Genomic DNA, 7,256 nt, shown 5'->3' with positions numbered 1-7,256 from the left:
CCTTCTCACCTGCAGTTCCCTTGCTGGGGCTGACCCCCACCTGCACAGACCCCAAAGCCCCTCCCCCTGCAAATGACCCACAAGGAAAATGCTCTAAATTTCTTCCTTCCCTCTTCCTGGCAGTTTTCTGAGCTGATGACGGGTTCGTCCAAGAGCCCACGTGCAGTGTGTCTCTACTGCACAAGTTCAGACCCGCTCAAAGGGAAAGCACTGACTCTTCAACAAGCACAGAGCAGAGCGCAACTCATGTCCTCGTAGCCCTGTTGTCCCTCGTGCTCCCTCCAGAGTCTCCAACCCAAGAGCCACCCGCTCGTCCCTCTTGCTGTCACGCTGTGCTCCAGCCCCTGATGCAGCTCCCGAGGTTGAGCCCCACATGGGTTTCAGTTCCAGACACCCCAAATGTGCACCGGGGGGTTAAAAGTCAGTGTTTTTATAGAAACAACCTCCCCCACGTGGCTGTCACATCCAGAACAAGACAGAAGCCTTAAAAATACACATCTGCTCTAGTTCTAGCAACATATAGCAAAATAATTTGAAATTTGATGACAGGCAGACCTACAGAATACATTATCAACAGCTGCCTCTGAGCCCTGTTTAGCAGGAATAGCTTCCCAAATTATTGCTCAAGTCTCCAGCTACACAAGCTCCAGCAAGTGTTTCCTCCCACACCAAAAGAGCCTCTGCTGGCATCTTCCCCTCCCTGGAGGGGCAGGTAAGGGACCAGAAGAGGAATTCGAACTGGAGGCCCCTTCTGGAAATCCCAGCAGCTGCCCTGGGCAGCTTCTTTCTCCCAGATTAAGATAGGATTTCTTCATCACAGTTGTGCTTTATTTGCACTTGCAGCCTGGTTCAGCCCAAGTTCAGACAGTGCATGTGGTGCAAACAAGCTTTGGAGCCAAAGACCTGCCAAATTACTGACGCCAGGGGAGTAAGAGGACACGTAAATGCGATTAACATGGAGCCACAGAGACCCCAAGGGCTCTGTGGCTTGGGGAAGATTTCCCCAAGTATCATATTTTAGCTGTTAGTAAATCCCCAGGGATCAGGGCATCCCTGGAGTGTTGCACACTTGGCTACACAACCTTTAATAAGGCAACATGCAAATCTCCACTTCTGGTTAACCACTACAACCTAGAAAACACTGTGTCCCAGCAGCAGAAACCCCTTTTCTACACCTCATTGAAGTCTCATCAGGCAAATTCTTTAACCAGGAGATTATCACTACAGCAAAGCACTGCCCTGGGTTGGCAGAGCACTGACCACACTGCTGGGACACAGGGACAGCCCTTTGCCTGCTACAAAATGGAGAGGAAACAAAAACCTCATCAATTCATCCATGCACCCCTTATTGAAACTAATTATCAAGGATACACTTACTGAGGATAAAGCTGTATCCACATCTTCAGCATGTAAGGCAGCTGCGCAGAGGGGAAGAAATCTGCTCGGTGGTTTCAGCCCACACACCTGGCCTGCATCCTTAATTGGTAGCACCTGATGAAGCTCATTGTAGTATCAATTAAAAGATACAGGGGGTGGAGTGATATGAAGATATCATGGGAGCCTGTTGATGAGGCACAGGTGCTACAACTAGATGGTTCAGCTGCTGTCAATTTTGAAGATAAGGTATAGCTGCTGCCAGTTAAAAAGGATAAATATTCATTTCTGCCCAAAGTGCTAGTTACTGAGCCAGAAAATCTTCTGATAGATGAACTTCGCTCATTATAATTCCAAAACACACCTCCATCTCAAAGGATACCTGCCTCCAGCCTACCTTCAAGCACGGGTAGTGAGGTTTTTACCTTAAAAATTGAGGTGAGGATTTTTAAACCAATCCACAACAAAGGTATGTACGACTAGAGTCACCTTAACATAGAAAATAGCCAAAATACCCTAAAAATAGCGAAAGGGTGGGGGGAAGACACCATCACTGAGAAGTCAAGGGAACAGCATAACAGGACCTAGCCTGGGATCAGCTAGGCTGAGCTTATCTTCCCTGCCCTCAGGAGGCCGCTCTTGGGTAACATTTGCACACTTAGTTATACCACGTTTTCCCCAAGACACTGAGACTTCAAGCTTGTATTTGTAATCACATTTATAGCGCTATAAAATTATCTTTGGATGTATAGGTATATGGTATCAACACTTATTTCTTGCAACTAACATCTTATTTCAACTGAAGTGTATTTTTGCAAGTGTGTTTATCAACATCTAAAAGAACTTGCACCTGTTGCTTTAGTAAACCTCATTATTTGCAGATCTAGCCCTAAGAATTTCTCATTGAGTGCACCCAGACCTATAGTACATATTATACTATTTGTGAATCCGGGTAGATTATATTACACTATTTGTGAATCTGTGCAGTGCGTAGATTCAGTGATTGCAACTGGCCTGCACTATTTGTGAATCTAATTGTGCAAATTCAGCATTAGTGCACTCAGACTTACCCTGTATACTGTACTACTCATCTCCGCACCAGGCTACTCTCTGAGCACAATTAGACTTGTAGTGCTAACCTGAGGTTATTTGCATCACTCAGGAGTTCAGCCCCACCCCCTTGCACAGAGCTTAACTTGTGCTGAATTAATTATCTTAACACCCCCAAATCACACTAATGCTCCCCCACCTGCTCAGCACCACTTGTTGGGTTTCTTACTCATGAGTAGATCCACAGAAGTTCAACCTCAGAGCATCAAAAACTCTTCTCTGTTTAACAACCTCCTCAACATGAGCAAAACCCTCCTCCTCCTCTGTCACCCTTTCCAAAGGACAGGGATGAGCAGCACACAGGAGCAGCTCCATCCTGACTGCTCCAGAGTTACATTCCCCCGTTGCATTGCTGCCTCTTTCTCCTGCTCTCCTCCAGTCCCAACAACACGGAAAATTGCTCCTGAGGGCTGGGCCAGGTCCTGCCTCTCCCACTGAAGACTTTAGGTGACCAGTCCACCAGCAGGAAGCTGGGCACAAGCTGTGCTGGCTGAGGAAAGGCTGAACACTCAAGCAGTCAACCCAAGGTTCTGCTTCCCTCACTGCTACAGGTCTTCCATGCTCCTGAGGGCATCAAAATCCCCTAACTGCCCTGATCAGCCTCACCTCCACCCACAGTTTCTGCCCACGGCCCAGGAGCTCCGTTTGAGCCCAGGCCTGAGCAATGTTGTAGGTTGATGTGCCTTCAAGTCTGCCCTGGCTTTACTTTAAGGACAAACTTCAGACCTAGTTTGCAGGTAACCTCCTTCCAAGCTGATGTCCTCTGTGGACCTCAAATGTGCAGCTCCTCCTGCTTGCAGTCCCATCTCCTGCTGTTCCTGACTGAAGACCTTGACTGGGCCCAGAACCTTATTCATCATCTCACCTCTCCTGGGGCCATCCATGGCCCCTGTTAATCCCACCTCTGCCAACCTGGCCCAGCTCCCTGGCTGGTGATCACAGAACCCCAGAATGTCAGGGGTTGGAAGGGCCCTGGAAAGCTCATCCAGTGCAATCCCCCATGGAGCAGGAACACCCAGCTGAGGTTCCACAGGAAGGTGTCCAGGCGGGTTTGAATGTCTGCAGAGAAGGAGACTCCACAACCCCCCTGGGCAGCCTGTTCCAGTGATGGCACTGCATGTGCCCAAGTGACCTCCAGCTCATCCTTCCTTGGAGAGCAACCCCACTCCTGCTGCTCCCTGACAAGGTGAGATGTTTCATTCAACTCCCATTGAGTTCATCAGCATTTCCTCATTAAGGAATGACTGCACTCACACTTCTTGTCCTTGCCAGCTCCTGCGTGCTTATTCTTCCCCTTCTCCTGGCTGCCTGCAGTAAACTCCAACACTGTGACCTTCTGCTCCTCTTCAGCAACACCCAATCTGGCAAAGACACCCCGGGGGCGACATCGCTGCTGAGGTGGGGGGGACAGCAAAACGTGCTGTGACCCGGGGCTCCTCCGCAGCTCCCCAGCCGGGTGACCCAGTGCTCAGCAAAGCCTCGTCCTTTCCTGCCCCTGAGATGGGCTTTAGAGTCTGGGACCCGCCTGGTTTCTCACTCCGCTTTGTGCTTTTCGTGCCTACGGGAACTTTCGGGGGCGACAGAGCCGCTGTCGGCCGGCAGCGCACTAAGGGGCTGCGGCTGCTAATTAACGGCGCCGCTAATGAATCCCGCCCCCTCTCCGCCAGCCCCTGCCTTCCTCCCGGCCTCCTCCCGGGGCGCGCTCACCCGCCCGCCCAGGAGCGCGCAGTGCGGCGCGGCCGCGCCCGGGAGCGCGCAGTGCGGCGCACGGATCTGGCTGCGGCGAGCCCGGCGCTCCCGGAGCGGTAAGCGGAGCGGGGGGGGATGTACCGGGCTGCGGGCGGCCCTCGGGGGGATGCTCGGGTCGGGCCAGCCGCGGCAGCCCCGGGGCACGGCTGGGGATGCGGGGGGATCGGCCCCGCAGGCTGATGACGGGTTTGGGACCCCGCTGCCTGCGGGGTTTCCCACCTCCACACCCCATATTTTTTGTCGGCGAGATGGAGCCGCATGTGGGGGGAAGCTGGGTACCGGGCATGTGACGGGAATTTTTGATGTTACGTCATGACATCGTGGATTTGGATGTGATAAAATCTTGATGTGTCAGTCCGGGAGGGGACGGGGTGCAGGAAGGGAAGCGCAGCCCAGGTAGAGACCTTTGTGTGCCTGGGCATGTGGATCCCCAAAAGCTCGTGGGGAAGCAGGTTTGCTCTGCGGGGAGGCTTCGCCCCGCTTCTCGTGTTTGGGAACGGATTCGTGTTCTCCGCCTGAAACATCCTGGGCTGGCAAAATACATCCACCGGGCTCTCCAAATCCATCCCCCTGGGTTGCGATGCTGCGTTGGCTCCGGCTGGGCCTCAGCGCTGAGCGGCTGCCGAGGTTTGGACCCGCATGCTCCGGCTGTGCCTGCAGAGCAGCTCGCTGCTATCGATCAAGCTCCTGGAGGTGGGGAAAGTGCTGAATCATTTGTACTCCCGGCTGTACGGGCGGTTCAGCTGTTCCCCATCTCCGGCAAATGTTCCGAAATGGGCTGCAGAGGCTGAAGGGAGCTCGGGCTGCGTGTGCGGGGCCGTGGGAGTCCTGGCAGAGGTACCGTGGGGCTTGAGCACAGGGTGGGATCTTCTTCCGTGGCCTTAGTTGCTCCTTGGAGGACAGGACAGGGGGAAGATGCGCCCTGGCATCCCGGTGAGGCCTTTGCAAGGATGGGGGGGTGGTCATGGGAATGGGGGGAGGTTTTTCTCTCCTAAAACTGGAGAAGGCATGTGGGGTTCACTGCTTGGAGGGGTTTCCCTTTATTTCCTTCTCAATGCTGTCTTTGAGATGGTTTTTCAAGGTCGGCTCCTTGGGATGGCTGTGGGGCACTTCTGAAAGTCAGATGGGGATGTGTCCGTCTGCGGTGCAAAGGGGCAGGGGGACACGGATATTGCAGGAAAAACTCGGATATTGAAATACAGACCAGATGCCTGACTGTTTTAAGATGGATACTGCGGTGCCGTCGGTATTTCCGGAGCGTTCCTGGCAGATACTGGGGACAAAAGCAAGAATCCAGTGACTTTTATTGAGATGCCGACTCCTTTAACGCCTCCTTTTTTACTTTAACGACTCCTTTATTGTTGCCCGTGTTCCTGTAAAATGTCTTCCCTTTGGCAGACAGCTGAACTGATCCTCAGCCCGACTGCTTTGTTTCCAGAAAACTTCTTTGCATGGCCTACCTTGTAAGATAGCTGCTCAAATTCAGCATCGCATCCTTTCTATTTAACAGCTTCAGCCTGGGCCCTTGCTGACTTTCCTCTTTTTTTTTTGTGTAGCTGTAATGTGAGCACAACATAAATAATGCATGGAGGTCTTCTCAGCTGACGGAGGATGGGCTCAAGTTGTTAAATTTGAAAATGGACTTTGTTTACAGGGGTTGAGACCCGGGGACTGGCTTTGTCTTGCTAGAGCTGTATGATAGTGCTGGTGATTGTAATAACAAAGCTCCAACATCATCTTCAATGAGTCTTTCTGGGCCGCAGTGTTTCCCGAGTTGTGTTGTCTTGGCTGTGACTGGGGATCTGATTTAAACTAAGTCAGTCAATCCAATCATCTCTTCTCCCAGCTAATGATTAAATGGAAAATATCCCAAGCTCTCAAATGGTATTAATTCATAATGAATTATTTGCCTAGCTGTGATCTAATTGTCTTCGTCTTCATGGGTCTTGTGTATAAAATCGATGGTGCTTGCTGGCAAAGTGCCACCCCAAAGGCTTTCTGCAGCGCACAAGCATCAAAGCTGGGCAAATGTCTTTAATAATAACAGTGATAAATGAGGTCTCATTCTTCATATCTGTGCTTCAAGAAAGAAACCTAAACTCTGCTATTTCCCCTTTGAATTTTTATTGCTCCTTGGGTTCTGTTTGCCCTTATCTAAGTGTTCCCCTGTATCTTAAAACTGAGCAGGCAGCTCAAACCAAGGGCTGTATTCAGTTACAGTTTTTGAAGGGCTCTAGCAAATCTTGTCAGAGAGGTCTAGCTTGTCTCCCTGCCCTCTGGGTAACTCCTTTCAAATATCATTTCCCTTATTTTAAATGTTGGTGGATGACTTTTTAAATTCCCCTCCTCCTCCTGCTGGAGCAAGTCATATCTTCATTCTTTTACCTTTGCTGTCCAGGATAATTGTTGCATAATTTTGGAGATCCAGCTCAGAATGAACTTGGTTGAAGTTGTTGTTATGCTAAATAATCCTTCCTTTTTTGTTTTTGGTTTGTTTTCTTTTTTTTTTTTTTTTTTTTTTTTTAAATCCAGATCTGTAAGAAACCATGCTGTGTTATTATGGATTAAAATAGAGGAGGATTTAGACCTCAGTCCTGCTTATAGGGATCACCATTCCTAGTTAATGAGATAGGAGGAGAAGGATTAACAACTGAACAAACAGAGATGCTTTTGCGTGGCTAAACCAGGTAGAAGTTCCCGTGGATGCTGTGCAGGGACAGGTCTTGCCCCTTTGGCTCCTGAGTTTAGAGTCCTTTAGAACTCATCCCATCCAGTTGCTGCCGGTGATAACCAGGTCCTATGATTCTCAGCGTAGGGATGTGGCTGAGAGAGAACAGCCCAAGGGCAAGGAGAGCAAAGCATTGTGTCCTGGCGAGCTGGGCACACACAGTATACAGGCCCTGGGACCGAGGAATGGGGACTTGGCCTCAAAAAGCAGCATCTGGAAACCCTTTGCTAGCATCACTCTGCCTCCACTTCTCAGTTAAGTCTAAACTGAAGGCTGCTGACTTCTGAGGCTGCCA

General features: G+C 50.6%; 1 protein-coding gene across 17 annotated transcripts in view; it reads left to right on the top strand.

Annotated features, from left to right (window-relative positions):
* Positions 1-4,164: 4,164 nt before the first annotated feature.
* NFASC (neurofascin) overlaps positions 4,165-7,256 on the top strand; it is an 88,864-nt gene continuing 85,772 nt past the window's right edge. For 10 of the 17 annotated variants that reach the window (XM_065854783.2, XM_065854790.2, XM_065854789.2 and 7 more), the window contains exon 1: positions 4,166-4,289. The gene's annotated coding sequence lies outside the window, so the exon portion shown is untranslated. Of the gene's footprint in view, positions 4,290-4,568; positions 4,630-4,973; positions 5,071-7,256 lie in introns of those variants that run through there. The other 7 variants (XR_010652697.2, XM_065854781.2, XM_071817900.1 and 4 more) reach the window with 3 other exon arrangements.

Source organism: Patagioenas fasciata, chromosome 21, assembly GCF_037038585.1.
Source record: "Patagioenas fasciata isolate bPatFas1 chromosome 21, bPatFas1.hap1, whole genome shotgun sequence".
NCBI classification, from domain to species: domain Eukaryota; kingdom Metazoa; phylum Chordata; class Aves; order Columbiformes; family Columbidae; genus Patagioenas; species Patagioenas fasciata.
This window is presented reverse-complemented; position numbering and strand designations above follow the sequence as displayed.